Here is a 22,597-nt window from a genome sequence, read left to right as displayed (position 1 = left end):
TGTTCTAACGAAAAAAAAGTCACAATTTTATGAGAATACATTTGCAATATTATGAGGAAAAATAACACAATTTCAGTAGCATAGAGTTGAAATAATAAAGAAAAAGATAAATATAATGAGAAACAAATAAAACAATAAGTAAAGTTGTCATTTTTGAAAAATGAGGTTGACGAAAAAGTTAGGTTATGTGAATAAAGTCAAAATATAATTGGAATAAAGTCATAATTTCCATAAAGAAAGTTGAAATAGTTGAAAAAAAATGACAGCAGAAATGGAAAAAGAAAAAAAGTCAAAATATTACGAGAAAAAAGTTGTAATCTATTGAGAAAAAGTTATAATTCTAAGAGAATAACATAATATAATGAGAAAACATAACGTCAGTTTAGCAGCATAAAGTGGAAATGTTAAAGAAAAAGATGCTATTTTTTAAAAAAGTCTTAATTATGAGAAATAATCCAAACAAAGTTATAATTTTTAGAAAATTAGGTTGTCAAAAAAGACGATTTTAGTCAATTTTAATAGAATAAACTTGTAATATTATGAGGGAAAATAACATAATTTTAGTAGCGCAGAGTTAGTTAATTAGTTAATATTAAAGAAGAAATACGTTATTTTCTAAAAGTTGCATTATTATGAGATAAAAAAACAAAATAAGTTGTCATTTTTGGAAAATTAGGTTGTAGAAAAAGTTATAGTGGAATAATTTGGAAATAAAGTCATAATATTGCAAAAAGAAAATGTACAAAGCTTATTTGAGTAGAAAGTTGGAATATTTGGAAAATGAAACAGATGTATACCCCGACTGTACATGTGGTGCTTTACTAAATATCAAAGTGGCAAAGTTGCATCCATCATTTCTCACTAGTTTGGACACCCCTGCTTTAGCACTAGGGCTGTCCTCCCAAGTCACACTAGAGATGTCCCACCTAGTGTTGTGGATGAACTCGGTCCAAGATCAGCCACGTCTGACCTCACAAATGGACAAAAATCTTCCCAGAAGAGTGGAAGCTGGTCCAGACACCAGGCGTTCTTCACTTTCCACATCCTGTTCCTGTTCCCAATAGAGCTTCCACACAAACATCACAGAGGTTTTGATGCCTCCCACAAGTTTTTGACAAAAAACCTGAGATTGCATTTATCTCCCCCTCTGCACTCCGGAAGGGGGAGGGCGGGCGCGACTGACTTTGATCAGTTTCTTTCTTTTTTTCTCTCCAAGTTGAGGAATTGAATAATTCCCCAGAAGCCTGCCGAGCTTCAGTGCAGCATGGAGAGGAGACAGTAGCTTGGCATTCACCTTCTTATTGATTCCTCGCTGGCACGGTCTCTGAATGCTCTAAGAGTCAGACGGCCTCCATTGCTGCCCATTTGTAAAGTGTCTTTTGTATGATAAATGGAGAAAGAGGATCCTGGGAATAATGAATATCAATGACCTGATTCATCGCGTTCCAGCTGGGCTACAAGACCTGACAGCTCTGAAGATTTCATCTGTGGAAAAAGAGATTAATGTGGGTTGTTGATGCTTTGCTTCACCTTTTCACTTGAAGCGGGTGCCTCAGGGTACCATCCTTGAGCCAAACCTGTTCTGCATGTTCTGGAACGTTACTTGAAACCATCATTTTTAGATAACACATGCCTCAAAGGGCTGCAGCGTATATTGGTTGATGTCTGCATCGGTAACAAAGTGCTGGACAATATCATCTATCCAGTCTGGTCACAGGGGCAGCAGCCTAAGCAGGAAAGCCCAGACTTCTCGCTCCCCGCCTACTTCATCCAGCTCCTCCCGGTGGATCCCGTGGCTTTCCCAGGCCAGTTGAGCAACACAGTCCCTCCAACGTGTCCTGGGTCTTCTTCGAGGCCTCCTACCGGTTGGAGGTTCATCCTGAACACCGGATGACAGTGATTATCACATTATCTGTAAGGTAGGGCCCAGCCACCCTACGGAGGAAACTCAATCTCCTGTGGGTCACTACAGAAACCTCATGACCATAGGTGAGGGTAGGAACGTAGATCGACCAGTAAATTGAGAGCTTTGTCTTTCGGCTCAGCTCCCTCTTACATCACTTCAGATGCTGCACCAATCCACCTATCCATCTCACCTTCCATCCTTCCCTCACTCGTGAGCAAGACCCCGAGGTCTGGATCAGATATCAGTAAGAAAGCCAATATCGAGCATGTCTACTCCAAAGAACGCAAAACATCATCATGCGTGACATCACATGAGAACTGGTACAACTCCACTTGTTGGGTGTTGTGAGACCAGGTGAGGTCCTCGCTGATGTGTGTGCCAAGGAACTTGAAGGTTTTCACCCTCTCCACCTCAGTCTCATCAATAAACAGGGGTCTATGCGGCTCCTTTTCCCTTGTTCTTGGGTCGATGATCATCTCTTTAGTCTTATCTGTATTGAGAAGGAGATTGTTATCACGACACCAAGCTATGAGGTCCGCCACCTCTCTTCTGTATGATGTTTCAACACCACCAGTGATCAGGCCGATGACTGTAGTGTCATCCGCAAATGTAATGATGCTGGTGTTGTTCTGGGAGGCCACGCAATCATAGGTGAAGAGCGTGTAGAGGAGCGGACTCAGCACACACCCCTGTGGGGTCCCAGTGCTCACAATTCTTGAGCTGGATGTGCGATTGTGGACTTTGACTGACTGGGGCCTGCCTGTTACAAAGTTAAACACCCAGTTACAGAGGGAGGGTGACAGGCCAAGTGTGAGGAGCTTATTTGTGAGTTTGTGGGGGCTGACTGTATTAAAAGCAGAGCTATAATATAAATATAAATAGCATAGCTATAATATAAATATAAATAGCATTCTGACATATTTGTCCTGGCCCTGTAGGTGAGAAAGGGCTGTGTGGATGGCAGTGTTGACTGCATCATCAGTGGACCAGTTCTGGCGATATGCAAACTGTAGAGGGTCCACAGTGGCTGGGATGCTCTTTTTGATGTGGGTCATGACTATCCTTTCAAAGCACTTCATAACAATAGGAGTGAGTGCTATAGGGCGATAGTCATTCAAGCAGGTCACGTTGCTCTTCTTGGGTACGGGCACTATGGTGGTGGACTTAAAGCAGGTCGGTACAGAGGCTTGTGCACGCGACAGGTTAAATATGTCAGCAAGCACATCAGCTAGCTCTGATGAGCAAACCCGAAGTGCACGTCCTGAGATGTTGTCTGGGCCTGCTGCTTTTCGTGGGTTTGTTTTGTTCAGAACCCTGCGCACATCAGCTGATGTCACCATGAGAGGTGAGTCCTGTGTGCTCCCCAAGTCCAGCCACCCTCTCTGCTCATCAGGAGTTTGGGTGTCAAAGCGGGCATAGAACTCGTTCAGCTCGTCTGGAAGTGTGGTTTGGCTGGATGTGGCTACGCTACTCCGCTGTCGATACTCTGTGATGTGCTGGAGCCCCGCCCACATGCGCTGAGGGTCTGAGGTGGAATAGTAGCCCTCCAGCTTCTGTCTGTACTGTCTTTTGGCCTCTCGTATGGACCTCCTCAGGTCATTCCTGGCCTTTTTGTAGTCATCAGCGGTGCCCATGACAAATGCAGACGAACGAGCACGTAGCTTAGCCCTTACATCACAGTTCATCCAAGGTTTTTGATTGGGGTATTTTCTGTAATACTTGGTGGTGGTAACAGTCTCTATGCATGTGCTAATGTAGCCAGTAACAGCGGAAGCATATTCATCCAAATCAACAGTACAATCTTCCCTCCCCGCTGCAGTTCTAAACACATCCCACTTTGTGCAGCCAAAGCAGTCCTCAAGTACTTGATCAGTTTCTTCATTCCACACTTTAACTGCTGTACTTACAGGGGGAGCTTGTTTAAGAAGTTGTCTGTATGTTGGATAAAGGAATATGGAGATGTGGTCAGCTTTTCCAAAGTGGGGTCTTGGAACAGCCTTAAAGCATCTTTCATGTTGCTGTAGACTTGGTCCAGGATGCTATTTTCTCTCGTGGGAAAGCTTACATGCTGGTAATATTTGGGGAGGACAGTCCTGAGGTTACAGTGGTTGAAATCGCCAGATATAATAAATACAGCGTCTGGGTGTTTGGTCTCGTGTTTATCAATGATGTCATGCAGGAGGCCTAGTGCATTAGCAGTGTTAGCTCGTGGTGAAATGTAAACAGCAGTTAAGTACACAGCGCTAAACTCATGAGGCAAATAAAAAGGTCTGCATTTTACCATAAGCAGCTCAATGTTCCGTGAGCAGTGCTTTTCCATCGTCTGTACGTCTGTGCACCACCGTTTGTTTACGTAAACACAGACGCCGCCACCTCTGTGTTTACCAGACACTAAAGTCCAATCTCCCCGGTAAGCAGCAAATGTTTCCAACTGGATCGCCGAGTCCGGTATTTCCTCCGTCAGCCAGGTTTCTGTGAAGGTGAGCACACAGCATTCCCTGATCTCACGATGAGCTGTAATCCTTGATCTTAGTTCGTCCATCTTGTTTTCAAGAGAGGGGACGTTGGCTAGCAGCAGGCTTGGTAATTATAATAATTGGTAGATTCAGCGCATCTTGCTTTTTCTTTGGCTTTTTGTGATAATGCCAGAGAAATGTACACAGTGATGTGGCAAAGAGGAAACCACGTGATGATGACCATAGACTCAAACATGCTACTAAGGGTACTGTCCCGGCTGCTGGGTACAATATGGCTGAAGTAACAATAAATGAAAACATGGGACGTACGCTGCAAAGTACGGTGCGACAGTTACAAATCTTCAAACGTGACTTAACCCCCTAGGGCCCCTTTCGTTTTACGACCGGTTGAGGTCCATAGAGGACAAAAAAGTATACTCCCAAAAAGTGCTATAAAACCATAACAGATTTATATTTTTTCTACTTTTTTTGGCTTCGATCTCTCAAGCAACTTTAATTCTAATAAAAAAAATATCAAACATGTAAATGTTTTTATTATTTTAACCTTATAAATGTACATTTGATTCAATAATGTCACTGTTTTTGCTTAAACATTTTGGTAAACGGAGGTTGGAGCTCTATATTAAAGATCAGGCTTAACTATACACAAGATTAGTAGTAAAATGTATTTTGATGCTTTGTTTTTTTTGCAGCGTCAGAGTCCAAATTTACGACCCGTTGAGGTCCCTAGAGGACAAAAAAAAAGTCTATTCCCAAAACTGCTATAAAAACAGAACAGATTAATATTTTTTTCTACTTCTTTTTGCTTAGATCTCTCAATCAACTTGGGTTCTAATAAAAAATACCAAACATGTAAACATTCTTATTATTTTAACCCTTTAAATGTCCATTAGATGAAATTATCTTAGGAAAAATCATGCCATATGGTAACAACCAAAGTTATGAGCAAAAAAACAAGCAAAAATGTACCTGCAAAGACAAAGTCCTTGGGGACCCCAGAGGGTTAAACATTGCCTGTAACACTTCATAAAGCGTTCATAAGCATTCCAGTTTGACCCTGGAACAGATTATTTCTATTATTTCCTATGGAGGGGAAATCATTTATTCGAGATCTGAACCAATGAGCCTTGCCTACTAGCTTGCCGTTGACATTTGCCTCCAATTTTGGAACAACATTTGCAATAAAAGTGACTCTTACATATTTAAAGCATAAAATCATCGCTAATGATCATGTAAGATGATCCATGGACACATGGAATCGAAGTCAGAATGTAGACAGTATATACAGTATAGGTTTCACTTTTTTCTGCTCACAGCAACTATGGTGCGTTCAAAGACCGCCAAACAAAGTGCAAAATATCAAGCTTGAGGAAAAAACATTCTATGCTATGTTTGCTATGCTAATATGTCTTGTTTTCTCTTGGTATGTCTACTATATTTACTAATAGGAATATAAAGGTGACTGTAGGAGTGTTACAGTACACTAGGTCCCCAACTTACGAACATCCGACTTGCGAATATTCACGGATACGAACACAAGCCGACTGGTCTATATTTTATTTTATTTTGCCTTGTAGTCGTTCCATCAGTATTTATACGGCTACTGTACATGCTTGACCAGTAGAGGGCACTGTGACACTGCTAATGGGACCAACAGGTCGAGTAAGACGCTGGGGACAGAAAGCTAAGTTGTAGCTGTATAATACAACCCGAACAGAGCTTGTGATTAAAGTTTATGAAGAGTTAATAGGCCTGCTTAATTCTACACCACCCATAGAACACTACCTCTTTTAGAAGAGTCTAACCACGACAATTTGTCCTTTTTTCAAAAACTCCTCCTCCTCCACCACAACGACGTATGCTCGACCACTCACTCTTCAAAGGTAAATAACATTTATCATTACGCATTATTATATCATTTTTATTATTGTTTTTTTCATTAATTATCCTTGTTTAATATTACTACTGCATCCAAACTCATATTTACATACATACACATATACTGTATATGTATACACGTACCTGTAGTACCTATATCATTGGTAATATTACCTTTTGTTGGACTTACGAACAAATCGACTTAAGAACGGTCGTCTGGAACCAATTGTGTTCGTAAGTTGGGGACCTAGGGTATTTTGTGTCGAGAGGGCTCTAATACTGTTAAAAAACTAATTTAGAAGGTTGTAAACAGGTTTTCTATGCCTTATATGTCTTATTTTCATGTTCTTATTTTAGGGGAATAAGATGTGTTTTCTGCTTTTTTTCATGTTACTTTTGAAATGAATAGTTTTTTTGAGCTAAAACCTGTGAAATGTGATAGTAGTGTGACTGGTGAACGGTGAATGCGTGGGGATCGACTGTGTAACACTTTATCAACTCATTAAGTCAACGCAGCGTTCTCACAATCGACCGCTAACTGTGCCTCTTAATGAATTCAAAATAACATGTACTATTTAATCTTTCAGTCTCAGCGGTAAAGTAAACGAAATTGTGAGGGGGTGGGGGCGTTGTCAAAGGGAGAGAATGATTACTAAACGCCCAGCAGCTATTACACTAAATCAAATCCAAAGTGACTTGCTAATATTTGCACAGCGCATGTTTGCCTCGGCTTGGCATCCAACCCTAGGGACAGCACAACGAGAGAGAGGAGCGAGACCCACCAAGCCCACACGTCTCTAAAGTGGAACGCCCCCAAGGTTGTACAATTCAGAATTCAACCAAAAATGTGTCCTTAAAGCAAAACTTTGGGGTTCGAACAAAGAATCAGCTCATGCGAGCATCCGCGGAAGAAGCTTGTTTTGCTTTTTCTTTGGTTCAAAGCGGTATGACTCCAGCGTCACCAAACACCTCTTTTATACCATTAACACGGCCTCACTTCTTTTTACGCTTGTGTGACCACAAAAATGGTAAAAAAAGGGTTGCGCAACATCGCCGTGCTTTTGCCATCTTGTCTTTAAAGATACAAGTTGACTTTGTGTGTTACTGCAAACAGCTGTTGACTTCTTTTTACGCTTGTGTACGATGCATATTATCATGCTTTGTCATTAAAGCGAACACCTGAGCGTCTCATTGTTTTTACATCTGAACTTCTTTTTGCACTTGCATGAGTAAGAAAGTTCAAATGTGACCTCAATCATGTCCAAGTGCAAGACATCCCTGATGGTATTGTGTTCATTAGAGTTCTCAACTGTGACCCATGTTAGTCACAACCCTCTTTTATTTGAATCATTTTCATTTGAAATGATTTTTTAAATTTTATTTGTATTAATTTTTTTACACTTTTATTTAAGTCATTTTTATTTTTATTTAATTATTTTTACACTTTCATTTAAGTCATTTTTAATTCTACTTATGTATTCATTTATTTTTACACTTTTATTTACCGTAATTTCCGGTGTATAAACTGCTACTTTTTTCTTAAACTTTGAACCCTGCAGCTTATACAGCGGTGCGGCTAATTTATGGCTAAATTCTAATCTTGTGACATCTCCTTTACTTCAGAACTACGACTGATCATTTAAATACTGTGCCGCTCATGAGTCAGTGAGGAAACGTTAGGTCTTTCTTTTGTAGGAGCCAATCACGAGGTATGAGGGAACTCACGACGAGCTTGTCAACCCATCAGAAATGGCAGGAGGTCATTACTCAATGTAACAGTATGACTCACTGTGTCATCTGACAAACAACGCTAAACTCATCACACAGCAACTTAACAGTAAAAAAATAGCTAAAAAATATACAATACAAGTACCGATATGAATTTAAAATAAAAAACAACTATTTTAACTTCTTCCCACAGTGCATTCCGTCCCAGTAAAGCATTTCATTCAAAGCTGATTCACTCATTCACAATTCGGCTGCCTCGGTCCACCAGAGGGCGCCAGAGCGGAGGCTCCTCTGGCTGACAGCTGAGTTGTATATTACTGACTAGGCCTACTGAGTGTTAAGTTGCTCTGTGATGAGTGTAGTGTTGTTTGTAAGATGACACTGTGAGTCATGTTTAATTGAGTAATGACTTCCTGCAATTTCTGATGGGTTGATAAGTAGTCCTGTGCGGCTTATGTATGTACAAATCTGCTTTTAGCACTAAATTTAGTGGGTGCACCCAAAATTACGGTAAGTCTTTTTTTTTTTTTTATTTTCAGTGTATTTTTTTTACAATTTTATTCAAGTCATTTTGTTTTTTTGTTGTATTGTTTACATTTTTTTAATTTATGCTTTCATTTATGTATTTATTTCATTTATTTATACTTTGAAGTCAAAGCAAGCAAATGGATGTATGAATGTTTTTTTTTTTACATCGCCAACCCACACAACATACCATAGAGGAAGATTATTCAAATCTAAAATTTCACATTTTAAACAAAAATACCCCAGACATCTCAAACATTGGTTCTATATTACTTATTTTAATGTAATTTTGGACTCGTCCGCGACCCACTGTTGGATCCCGACCCACCAGTTGACAACCACTGTTCTAGCGTATTCTAGCGAAACACTTGCTGCTGGAGATCCAACCGAGATGCACATCAAATCTCCTCACAGAGTCTCTCTTTACAAAAGTACACAACAATCACACACATCATACGTGCACTACAGTCCTTCCACGGAGAACATGACACATTTAGCATCAAATCCTGCACAAACACACAAGAAAAATCAGTTGTCAGCCGCTGTCTACCTCTTTTTGCTGCCTGCATCTTTGTGTGTGTGTGTCTCTGTGTGTGTAAGCCTCATATTGTGTCTCCAAGTGGTGGCCACTGCACACAAAACGCACAAAAAAGTACACTGAGAACTAGCCCTGCAGAGATTTCGACAGCCTCCCCTCACGTAGAGCAGAGAGGATGAAATTGTACTTCAAAAAGATCTATGTCGCTGCATCTGTGTGTGCGCATGTGTGTGCGTGTGCGTGTGCGTTTGTGTGTGTGTCTTGCTGTAGGTAAGACTTTGTACTCAGGTTTAGAGAGAAAAAAAAGAAGAATCCCTGTGTGGCAACAGGCTTATCATCACTTGTGCCCTGATAGCACCAATACACGGTTCAGTGACACACACACAAACAAACACACCCATGCATACAAACACAGGTTTAACCTTGAGACCACACATTGCATCAGTAATTGAGGGTATTTTTCTACATTTTTGTGCATTTATAACTTGAACACACACTTACGGTATGACAGCATCTAAGTGTGTTGCGTGGGAAACATGGCTGCCTGGTTGTCGTGACGAGAGTCACAAACGAACAAGGTGCACCACCTGCTGCACCACATGTGCCATTTGTCAAGAATGTACAGCAGGGGCAGATTAGAACTGTGTGACTTTATATTTGACAAACTGCGGCCTGCGGGCCAGATAAGCTTTTTATTATTTTTTTAAACCTTTAACATGGCGGGAATAGGATTTACAAAGCTATTCTGAAATTACCATAAATCTTGAACTACGGAAATGATCCCAGTGGTTTTTGAAGCGTGAGACTCTGCTTTCCAGTCATAATCGGGTCAGTACGGTAATTATAGGTGTAACCCGCCTGTTTCAGCCAGCCCCACGCTAGGCTCGAACACAGGATCTTCGGGATGGGAGACGAAAGCACTGACCGATGGGCCCAGCGACCCAGCGTTCAGCGCAGCTTTTAAGGCTGAGGGAGTGAGGTTTTGCCAACGTACACTTGCGCAGCCACACTGGCTGGCATCCATTACATAGGGACTACGTCACAGCAGCTCCAGGAAGACGAGGCAGCGTGTGCGGTTGTGACGGTGAGGGACACAGAAGTAAGATTTCTACTAAAGATGCACAGTATCTTTTTTTTTTTAAACCGATACCGATAACTTTCTGCTTGTCAAGACTGATATGGTACCAACAAGCACTAACTTTTTTATATCTACTTTAAAAAATGTTGATTTAAGTGTAGTTTGTGCACACCTGGAGGTAAGAAGGACTCAAACAAATGAGCATTTGACCGACTGTATCTGTTGATTTGTCCGAACCAAATATCATGACATTACTACTACCACATCACTGCTATCAGGAGAACCAGAGTATAGAGTGGAGGGATCCACCTGCTGTGGCCCAGCAAGGTGCACTATATTCAGATACATGCTCCGAGCAGCCAGTGTGCCGCTCCAGAGGTCAGGAGCATCAGGGTATAAAGCAGGAGGAGCCACCTGGTGTGGCCCAGAGAGAAAGGAAAGGAAAAGAGGAGAGGAAAACGAAAGCAAAAGGTGGAGGAAAAAGAAAGGCACATGAAGTCAAGTAAAGGGAGAAAGTGACGGAAAGGAAAGAAGGCAAATGAGTAGAAAGTCTTTTTTCCACAGAAGTGATGGAGAGAGAGATGATAGTTGCTGAATTATAAAGGACAAAAAGAGACGTTGACACAGACCTGCATCTTCTCATCAAATCACACAAGTCCACCAAGAAGCTCACGTATGAATTATACAAATACACCATGCACGTGCACACACACGCACGCACACACACACACACACGCACGCACGCACGCACACGGCATATGTGTGTTACCTAGAGATTTACTGATGACATCGTGCATTAATTATACAAATTCAGTGAACTTAGCGTACATTTTTACATCCACCCACGTGCTTGCACACACACCCGCACACACACACACACACACACACACACACACACACAAAGGCCCCAACCAAATAGAGCTTTGCTCATGAGCCAGCATAGAGCATGAATAATAGAGCAGCACGCCGAGCTAAGACAGTATCGCACTTACTCTCTCGGCCCGTCGCAAACTCGCACCGACACATGCGATTTGATGTCAAATTTCATTTTTGTTTACAGCCGTCAGGGCCGGGACCAGACGAAGCGGCGCCCTCAGATCTACACATTCAGGTTAATGAGCAGCACATGGCACATATTTGCTCGTGGCGGGGAGAAGACGTCATGCTGCGTCCTGCAAAGTCGATGGAGGGGTGTGCTGAGCCAAAATGAGGCTGAGGAGCATGCATGGTGTGGGGCAGGAGGAGATGATGGAGTGAGGAGGAGGTCAGCAGGGATGCCACATGTGTACAACAAAATGGATGCGCTACATGGCGTTCCACATGCTCATTACTACGGTACGTAGCAAGCAACACAGCACAGAAAACATCATGGACAGTGGCGGGGGCACACCCTGGATTGGTCGCAGGGCACATAAAGACCTTAGCATCGTCACATTCATACTTATGGACAATTTACACCAATTAAACTAACGTGCTTGATTTTGGAAGACGAAAAAAAATCGCAGTACCCGGAGATGCACGCAGAGATGCCCACACATGCGCTCCTCCAATACAGTAACGCCGCATTTTGGAGTGACCTTTTATTGTGGCCAGCTTAAGGCACAGCTGTGCAGTAATCATGCACTCTAATCAGCATCTTGAAATGTCACACCTGGACCCCTCCAATACGGTAAAAACTCACGTTTTGCAGTGGCCTTTTATTGTAGCCAGCTTAAGGCATGCCTGTCCAATAATTGTGATGATGAGATGATGATGATTGAGATGCTCCTGTTATACGTCATATTTTAACCTTCTTACAAGTAGTCATACAAGTGCAAAAAGAAGTTAACCTCTTTATCTTATACAAGAGTTTTTTGGCGTGTAAATTTGTGTTAACTTTCGACATTAACCGAAAAACATGCTAACCCCAGCGTACTCTCACCGAGGTTCTACTGTATTCGGCTTTCTGCCTCCTGAGAGCTCTACTGCGTAGTAAAAACACACTGTGTCTTTAAACAACAGCGTACTGAAAGAATATGAGCTCAAAGGTGACAAGACATTCTATTAAACATGACAAAAGTCTCCCATCAAGATAAGCAAAGGTGTGATTAAGCTAAGAAGCATCAACTGAAACCGTGTTTGGCCTAAAAGACCTGAGTGACAGACAAAAAGCACCACAAGAGGAGAGCGATGGCACTTAAATATGTGGCATTATCTACAATATAGGCCACGAGGGGTGCTTAGATGCTCATTACCCCACGTTTAAAGCAGTAATAATAACGCACACAAAGTCAAAGGCCATCTCGCTAATCGCGGGAGACATGTAGGCTGCGCTAATGTGTTGCACTTTATAACTAGGATTAATGTAACAATGCCGACTAGTACGTTCCACGGATCAAAGATAAGCACATTAAACAAGAGCCTGTTAAAGAGCTACGCTGGTTAACACGACATGTTTCTATTGCCTTGCTAATTCTCCCTAAATGCCCAGCAGATGTTCAGCAAACCCGAACAAACCCTGTTTTAAATCCTTCCTCTAACAAAGAATTAGCGCTGACAAAGGATGAAGAAGAAAAAAAGACAGTCTGGAAGAGGAAGATGTGCCTTTGCAGGCAGCAGATTATGCACAAAAACCTTTTTATTTCATGCTTACTTTAAAGAGGCCAAGGAATTACACTTCACAGTTGGCAGCCCCCATAGTGACGCCATCAAACGTTGTAAAAAATGAATCGTGTGCCTTGTCTGCGGTTGCTCGCTGGAACGAGGCCCCAAAGGCCACAGCCAGCATGTGAATGACAGGACTTACAGTACATGTGCAATTACAGGCTTTAGCTGCAGGACAAAGACATCTTTACTATTTAACACCAGGTTGGTCCCCAAGCTGCTGCTCTACTGTAGTATTTAACAGCCTGCCACTCCCCAGGCTAACGTAGCTCCGCATTTAAGACGGCACACGGCCCCCCGGCTCCTTGGCGCCTTCATCGACCGCATGAAGTACACGCGGCTGCAGTGGGACGTGTACAAGATGCGGAGTCCAACATGAGGGCAGGCAAACCGCGGAAATGTTCTTTGCAAACATTTCTATATGCCCTCAATACGCTGATTACAGCCAGAGCGTTTATTGAGCTGAAGTGCAAAGAAAACGGGGCGTTAATTGCAAGCAGGCAATAATTGTAGAGAGGCTGTTACACCTATCCCTCCTTTAGACTTGACTGTGATAAGTGAATTTCTGCTAATTAGGATTCCTTATTTATGAATGGAATGTTTTGGTAATTAAAACATTTACCACCTTCATGCTAGTATTACTAGAGCCTTCTAGACATGAAATAACACCCCTATAGTCACTTTTACACTCCTATTACCCAATATAGCAGACATAATAAGAGAAAATAAGACATTATTATACACGTGTGAGTATAAGGAGAGTTCCTTGTCGTTATTCCTTTGTTACTTCCTGTTCTGTACAGTGCTTCCTGCGGTGACTATTGTGTTAATGTAACATCGTTAACATCACTGACACCTGCAGTAGTGACCAGTGTGGAATACTACATATCTTATCATCTTTGAATGCCTCTTCTGAATGTCTTATATATGTATTTTACTTTATTTAACCATTTTTATGCTCAAAAGTGCTTAATTTAGGCCAAAAATACATAAAATTCACTAAAACATTATTATTATTTTTTTTTTACTAATAATAGGCCATAGTCAAGCACAAAAAAAAAAGATTCATAAATGAATTTATTTTGAAAAACAGTTAAAGAGTCCATCCATCTTCTATGCCGCTTGTCCTCACTAGGGACTGTTAGAGAGCTCCAGTATAGAGTTAGAGAGTGAAGACGTGAACGTTGAGGTGCAAAGTGCACAGGCATTGCTGTATTTCATCAAAGAAAAAACTTCAATCACGATTGGGAGTGCCTGAGACAGTAGAAAGCAACACGTAAGCAGATGGTCACTCATGGACAAGCATACTGCACAACAGAACCAATGCTGTAATGGCGGAATGCAGAGCTAGATAACGCTGCTGGACGCTGACCACCCATGATACTTCAAATGCAACTACTGCCAGCTTGTGGAGTTAAGTAAATAAGTAAATACAGGATTAAAGGAATAGAACTATTAATTCGAGCATTTGCAGCAGATTTGTGTTACTTGTGCAATAATATTGTTAGTAGTATTCTACCAATAATACAGTAGTCCTAATGTAGTAATGTAAATGTAGTCTGAATGTATGCATGTGCACACACAATGGAGGCAAATGCACTGAAAACATTCAACCACTGGTGTAACTATACTCTGGTTCTCCTGAGAGTAGTGATGTCATGATATCTGATTAGGACAAATCAACAAGTACCGTTGGTCAAATCCTAATTGCTTACCTCCAGGTGTGCACAAACTACAGTTAAATCGAAATAAAAAAGTAGATATAATCGGTTATCAGTACTACATTGGGCTAGAGAAGCACCAAGTTATTGGCGTCGATATTGGTTTGGATAAAAAAAGATGTTTTGCATCTCTAAAACACAAAAAAAGGAAATGTGATTTTCCAGGTGAGCCCAGAACCCCCTACCCCACCCCGCACCCTTCGGTCCGTGTCTGCTCACCTGTCAGACAATAAACCAGACTCACTTTCCTCCAATGAATAAAACATTGACCAACAAAACATGGCGGTGTCACTTTGACTTTAGCCAATCTCAGATTTTCGTTTTGTCGACAGGCCGCCCCAGGTGCCCCCACCCTGCCATCCTGACCATTAATGGCAAGCGGAAAGAGAAAGCCACATTGCACTTGCGTCAGACTAAAAGGTTTTTCACCCAAAAGGCTCAAGGGAAGCCGCAGCAGACAGAAATGAAACGTCTAGACACAAAAAAAAAAAAAAAAGGCCGTGAGGATTTGAATATTTTGAGGCGGCCAGGCAGGGTGGATAATGAAATTCAAACAGCGAGCGGAATTAAAATTATTTGTGTAAGAAATCTGTACGCGAGCAGCCCGAATTGACCTCCTCTTATTACCGCTTTCATTTCCTTTTCTCTACCGGTCAGTGGGAGCCGAGAGCTGGCAGTGGTGAAAAACCACTGGGTGTCAGTTTTACCTCTTTTAAGGCCAGGAAGCCGTAAACTCACTCCTTTCCCACCCGAAACCAGGCCGGGTGAAGACATTTCGCTGCCTGCGACAACACACAGCCATCCATCATACCCGCCTCATATGTTTCTTTGCTGTCAGCGCGTCAGCTGGCGTTCTACACCCGTTTTTATCACCATAGGGAAGCTAGTGCTGGATTCAACCAGGTAACTTAGCACCTGCACTGAATATAATCACCTAAATTTCACTTTGGACTTCAACCAACACTTTCTGGAAAAATCTGCCTCACAAATCAAACAAAACGTTCAAACCATCATCACGCGTGGCCTCAGCAAATCTTGTGAGACTTCAGTTGAGTGAACGCCTCAAAGTTTAAAGTGCTTTGCCTCTTCTTTGGCTTTTTATGACGCCAACACAGAAGGGTGCCAGGAAAAAATGTGATGATAACCATAGAAAAGGTAACACAGGAAGATGGCTGTTCAGTACAAGTTAAGACAAGATCATTAATTGGCCTGTTTGCTAGTTTGTTTTATTTGGCACATTCTAAAATTACAATTAAGCAGCAAAAAAAACAACTGAAAGAATGAGCAAAAACACTTAAATGTAGATACTAAATACTAAAAAATACTATAAAAGAAAATAAAAATACCTGTAAATGTATAGATTGGTTGCAGCCTGTTGAGAAAGAGAATATTGTAAAAAATATCAAAATAGCCCCCACAGTTTTTATTTAGGAAGTTTGCATGAATTAATCAAATATTACTCATACGCTACACAATACTGAGGCACCAGTGGAGGAGTTACGGGGCAGCCAGGGGCCACTCTCCGGCCACCCCAATGGGCACCCTCACAGCTGGGGGACAATTCTGACAAACGTGGCTCTGTGGTGCAGAACATTAGTTCAGCCTAAGTGCCGTTTCCACTTGGATGCGTTTCACTGCAGCACACAACTTTCCGTGTGGAGGAGCTGTCAATAAAAGTGCGTCTTGCACGACTTCTTTTTACACTTGCATGACAGTTGAGAACGGTAAAATGCAACTTTTTGCCTTAACAGTTAATGAAGTGAAAGTCAAACCTCAGCTTTCAAACACGCCCGTTTTCTTACAATTAAGTTTTTGATGAAAACATTCGCCAAAGATTTTTCCTTGGTTCTCATATGCTTTCTTCATTATCGTACAATATTGCTCATACCTTGCGGTATGAATAAAGATGTGAGCTGACTACTCCCAGCAACAAGAGTCTTGAAGGCAAAAAGTCATAAAGAGTCAAAAAGAGTCATAAAGGCAAAGGTGATGTTAAATGTTCATGTATCAATTTCATTCATCTATGATGATTCCACATCGTTTTCTGCATGTACACTAAGTCCCCAACTTACAAACACAATTGGTTCCAGACGACCGTTAGCAAGTCGATTTGTTCGTAAGTCCAACAAAAGGTAATATTACCAATGATATAGGTACTACATGTACGTGTATACATATACAGTATATGTGTATGTATGTAAATATGAGTTTGGATGCAGTAGTAATATTAAACGAGGATAATTAATGAAAAAAACAATAATAAAAATGATATAATAATACGTAATGATAAATGTTATTTACCTTTGAAGAGGAGTGGTCGAGCATACGTCGTTGTGGTGGAGGAGGAGGAGATATTGAAAAAAAGAACAAATGGTCGTCGTCGTTAGACTCTTCTAAAAGAGGTAGTGTTCTGTGGGTGGTGTAGAATTAAGCAGGCCTATTAACTCTTCATAAACTTTAATCACACGCTCTGTCTGGGTTGTATAATTTAGCTTTCCATTTAGCTTTATCTCCCCAGCGTCTAACTCTTCCTCTGTTGGTCCCATTAGCAGTGTCACAGTGCCCTCTACTGGTCAAGCATGTACAGTAGCAGTATTTATACTGATTGAGCGACTACAAGGCAAAATAAAATAAAATACAGACCAGTCGGCTTATGTTCGTATCCACGAGTGTTCGCTAGTCGGGTGTTCGTAAGTTGGGCACCTAGTGTACTGTAGAACTACTTGTATTTTTTGTCCGTATTTTGGGTGTCTAATTGGATTCACATGACTTCTTATGGAAAAACTGGCTTTGGTTTTTGTATGTATTTCAGTCAAAATTGTGTGTGAATGCTAAAATATTGAAACTGAACTGAAATGTAGAAATATCCTAGAAATGTATTTAATAACTACGGATCGAACCAGCAACCATCAGGTTGGGCGACGACCAGTCCGTGACCGAAGCCACAGAATAAGCAGAACGTCACATGAAATGTTAAATGTAAAATGAATTGACACCAACAGGCAGCAACATTGAAACTGTCCATTCATGAATGTAAAAATGGAGGCTGATAGCTGAAATGTATGAATATGTTCAACCACTACACAAGGACTGGGGATCCAACCAACAACCATCATCTCCCTCCTGAGCCATAGCACCCTGTATAATAAATGGAATGCTACAGTCATGTAAAATGACTTTTCACCAGTAGGGGGCACCATTTCATTTGTTCAATGTTGTAAATGTTTGCATTTTTACCAGACTAAAAAGCCAAAACTGCTGGAACGTAAAAGAAGAATGCATGTTGAAATGCATAAATAAGTTGACTGAATACAGCAGGATCGAGGATCGAACCAGAAAACATCGAGCTGGAAAACAAACAATCTATCACCTGAGCCGTGTCTCCCTGTTGAATAAGCGGAGCGTTACAGTAATGGAATATGTCAAATGATTTTACACCAGAGTGGGGGTGCCAAATAAATTGCCCATTCATTTTCAATGGGAAAATTGTCACAGAAAATATGAAATTGCAACAAAAGCCCTGATAGATAACCAACATGTCCTGAATGAGCTGAACATTTTCATCTTAGATTGGTTTGAATCAATTGAGAAATGTGAGAGAAACATTCACAATTATATATTTCATATTATTATTATTATTCTATACATTGGGGATCGGGCCGCTCGGTGGTCTAGTGGTTAGCACGTTGGCCAACACAGTAACAGCCTGGAGATCGGGAAGACCTGGGTTTGATTCTCCCTTGGGCATCTCTGTGTGGAGTTTGCATGTTCTCCCCGTGCGTGTGTGTGTGGGTTTTCTCCGGGTACTCCGGTTTCCTCCCACATTCCAAAAACATGCATGTTAGGTTAATTGGAGACTCTAAATTGTCCATAGGTATGAATGTGAGTGTGAATGCTTGTTTGTCTATATGTGCCCTGCCATTGGCTGGCCACCAGTCCAGGGTGTACCCCGCCTGTCGCCCAAAGTCAGCTGGGATAGGCTCCAGCATACCCCCACGACCCTAAAGAGGAGTAGCAGTATAGAAAATGGATGGATGGATATTGGGGATCATCAAGATGTTTTCTGGCAAAATTGAGACGAGCCTTAATGTTCTTTCTGTTCAGCAGTGGTTTTGGTCTTGGAACTCTGCCATGCAGGCCATTATTGCCCAGTGTCTTTCTTATGGTGGAGTCATGAACACTGACCTTAACTGAGGCAAGTGAGGCCTTTTGTGACCTCTTGGATGAGTTGTCGCTGCGCCCTTGGGGTCATTTTGAGTGGCTAGTCACTCCTGGGAAGGTTCACCACTGTTCTATGTGTGGATAATGGCTCTCACTGTGGTTTGCTGGAGTCCCAAAGTTTTAGAAATGGCAATTTGGAGTAGAAGCGTTGCTCCTCCGCACTAAGAGGAACCAGATGAGGTGGCTCGGGCATCTAGTCAGGGTGCCTCCTGGACACCTCCCTGGGGAGGTGTTCAGGGTACCTCCGACTGGTAGGAGGCATGACCTGGAAACACCTCGGAATATGCCAGGAAGAGCTGGACAAAGCAGCCGGGGAGAGGGAAGTCGGAGCTTCCCTGCTTAGGCTGCTGCCTCCGTGAGCCGACCTCAGGTAAGCGGAAGAAGATGGATGGATGGATATTATTATTCTTTGCTGATTGGCTGGGAGAAAAAAGTAATAAATGGCTCCACTGCCACAGCGTGAAGTGTGCAAGGTCTACTTTTGACACCCACTTAAGTGACCAAATATGGTCCCCTGACAGATAAGGCGTTAAACGGGCTGGGCTTGCGTCTGCGTGTCAGCAGTGGAGCTCCTGACACGAGTTAATCACAACACCTGTTTAGGCGAGATTACAGCAGCAGCCTCCTGAGTATTGGAAGGTGCTGCTGTCTTTATTCAAGCTGAAGTGTGTGTGACATACTCTCACACACACGCACATACTGTATATATTGGTGCAGATAAAAATGAGATGTGTGCTGATGTACGATGTGTGCACGGCCGTTTGAGTAATAATAACCTTTTGACTTATGGCGCTTCAAACAGAAAGAGATGCTAACGTCATTTTGTCGCCCTGCAGGAGATAAATGACGCCGCCAACTCTTTTCCCACTTTTCTACCGACATCCCCCCCCAGCGGAGGGAATTTAAAACATCTCAGGATGGCATATACTCCCCCCGCCCCACTTCTCTGGCAGCCCTCGTTGGCAAATCAAAGAATTGCCAGTTTGATATTTATAGCAGGAGATCCTTTGGGTTAAAAAAAAAAAGAAAAAAACATCCCACTCTGTTTCACTCACTGCCCACTGATGATGACTCTGTTGGACTTTAGCAACCTTAGGCTTGGTGTAAAAATGGCAGCAGGCGGTGAGTCAGCACATCCTGGACGATCCGTGGTCGGCAGTGTGCCGTAGGTACGACACCAGGATCACCGGTCGGGGCAGAGATCCACTGCAAATAAACTCTGGTAAATATGTTTTCATGTAGTTAAAATGAGTGTGACACCATCGGCCCCCATCCTTGGGATCAAGTTGAGTGGGGGGGCAGACAGGAAGTGATGTCGGGGGTTCAGAGTTGAAGTTTAGCTTGTCTTGGATTATGGCTGCAACAGTAGGCCGTGTTAGGGATTATTGCGCCTGTTGTGAGATCATTCAAAGCTGCAATAAAAGCCTGTTGTTCCGGCGATCAAGTCTGGTGCTTGTGTGTCTCACCCAACATGACAGTAACATTACTGACACCTAATGACCAGTGCACCATCCTACATATTAGGGGTGCACGGTAATTATCAGACCGATATGAGGATATTATGATGTCATACCGACAAAGCCGATAATGTGCACGCGTGTGCGCATGTGTTAAAATTTCCCTACTATGCGTAACCTTCTGCACGCGACACTCCTCGACGCTCTCTCACTTTCTCCTTCCTGTCATGTGTCATTTTTCCGTCCACATGATCTCTGCCAAGCTCTTATCAAATGCACTTTTTATGGCTTAAAATTGCTCTGAATTGAAATCCATTAGTGGAGAGTTGCATAATCATCCTTCTGTCTCTTACACAAAACAACAAAAATATGTATAAATACGTTGTAGAGATCGGGCGTTCTGGTTTATAAAAATGTATAACTACATCTTTGGTATTGAATGAGTTCATTTAGACCAAAAACATGTCAAATTTTGCTTAAACACGCATATTTCTTTACTAATAATCGTCGTGATAGAGTGGAGCTGAGATGACTGTAGATATACGTTGGAAGCTATGGCAGAGCCTTGCATTGGCATGAAATACCAAATAAGAATAATGGCATCCTCCGAGTGCTTGTTTTCCTCAAATGCTGTTAGGTTTTCAAATGGTACCAACATTTGAGTTTAGAGGTTCCACGATACATAAGTACAGATTTGCTCCTTGTGTGTGTGTATGTGTGTGTGTGTTTGTGTGTGTTGTGTTGCAGCTAATAGGGCGTAGTAGGTGATGGCAGCCGTAGCCTATTATCTCTGCTCTGCTATCTAATAGCCACTGGCTTTCAGCATCTGGCATCAAGCACACCCACCGGACACTTAGCAGCACACACACGCACACGCACACGCACACGCACACGCACACGCACACAATAGCATCCACCCCCACAGATAAAATGGAAAAAGTGTTTTACGCATATGCAAGCGAGAGTTGGCTGATCTGACACAACCCTGACAAGCTCCCCTCCGTTTCCATGGGGAACGCGGGCTACCTTTAATTAGTAGAGGAAATAGATTCACTTATCTGCTCTTTGACACCACACACACCTGCCCACATGCACGTTGACCTATCCTATCCATCAGCAGTGTGGTGGAATGGAGTTGAGGCATGTCTACGCTTGGGAGAAATGAATCTGCTCCCATCTGCTGACTGACCACCATAGATTCGCTGTGCAAATGGTGGACGGTGGCTGTCGTGTGAACAAAAGCCGCGCAGCCGAATGGCGGAATTGGAAAGGAATGGCAAAGGATACGGATGAGGATCCTCTCCTGAGTGGAGGGTGTGCGCTTGTTGCAGCTTTACGTGCATGTTAGCAGTGTGTGTGTGCACAATAGAGCTGTGGGAGTGTTTTTTGGGGTACATTAAGCCTTCATGGAGCAGAGTGAGGCTTAAATATAATGAGTAAATCTGCTTTGAGCTATAGTTCAGCTTTTCTCGCTGCACAATTAGTGATTTGGATAAAACCTCCTCGCAGTCTTCGTGCGGGTCTCCCAAAATGCATCGTGCTCTCACACAATGCCTTCGCTTTCGCTTAAAAACCCCCACCACACTAACGTGATTTGCACAAATATATTTCACCACGCAAAAGGACAACAGCAGAAAAGCATAAAGACCTGCGATCAGTACAGACCTCCGCCAAAGCCCAAAAATATTTAACCACCCAGTCTCCTGTAGTCGCCAGATGCATGGTCTAGAAAAGCAAATAACCCCCGGGATCTCTGATTACATAAAACACTGGTATTAACAGCTGTGGCTATAATCAACCCCCCGTTTGTACTCTTTTACAAGACGGCAGTAGCTGCATTCAAAGTATCACGAGTGGTCAGCATCACGCAGCTTTACTTAGCTTGCATGCACTTTAAAATGTGGTTACACTTGCTGCCATACTGCTGTTTACAATCAACTCATCAGCGCTATTAATGCTGACTCAGCAGTTTTCCTCTTACCACTATTACAACATTGGTTCTGTTGCAGGATACTGGGTAACAAGTGACCATGTGGTCCATATGATGACCACATGCTGTATTTGAGGTATCATGAGTGGTCAGCATACAGCAGCTTTATCTAGCTCTGCATGCGCATTAAAATGTGCTTACACTTGTTGTACTGCTTTGTACAGTTTGGAGGTTGCTATTGCAGCCTCACTTCTGTTGCTACCATGTTGTGCAATACACTTGTTCATTGATGACCATGTGGTCAAAAGAGAGCTACGCCTAAGAATGTTGCCTGTACTGTTCATGAAGGTCCTATGATGGTGACAGTTTGACCTTGGAACAGACTATTTAAAAATAGAGTGTAAATATGGAGAAGCAGCATCTTGGAACGGACTGTGCTTGAGATTGCACTGTTTTTTGATGTGCGTGGCTGACTGAGGGTTGAGGGAAGTGGAG

The 22,597-nt window shown here is 42.3% G+C and overlaps 1 protein-coding gene across 5 annotated transcripts in view; it reads right to left on the bottom strand.

Moving 5' to 3' along the window:
• grin2ab (glutamate receptor, ionotropic, N-methyl D-aspartate 2A, b) overlaps positions 1–22,597 on the bottom strand; it is a 225,499-nt gene that overhangs the window by 56,047 nt on the left and 146,855 nt on the right. The window lies entirely within an intron of this gene.

The sequence above is a fragment of the Dunckerocampus dactyliophorus genome, chromosome 6, assembly GCF_027744805.1.
Source record: "Dunckerocampus dactyliophorus isolate RoL2022-P2 chromosome 6, RoL_Ddac_1.1, whole genome shotgun sequence".
Classification (NCBI taxonomy): Eukaryota; Metazoa; Chordata; class Actinopteri; order Syngnathiformes; family Syngnathidae; genus Dunckerocampus; species Dunckerocampus dactyliophorus.
This window is presented reverse-complemented; position numbering and strand designations above follow the sequence as displayed.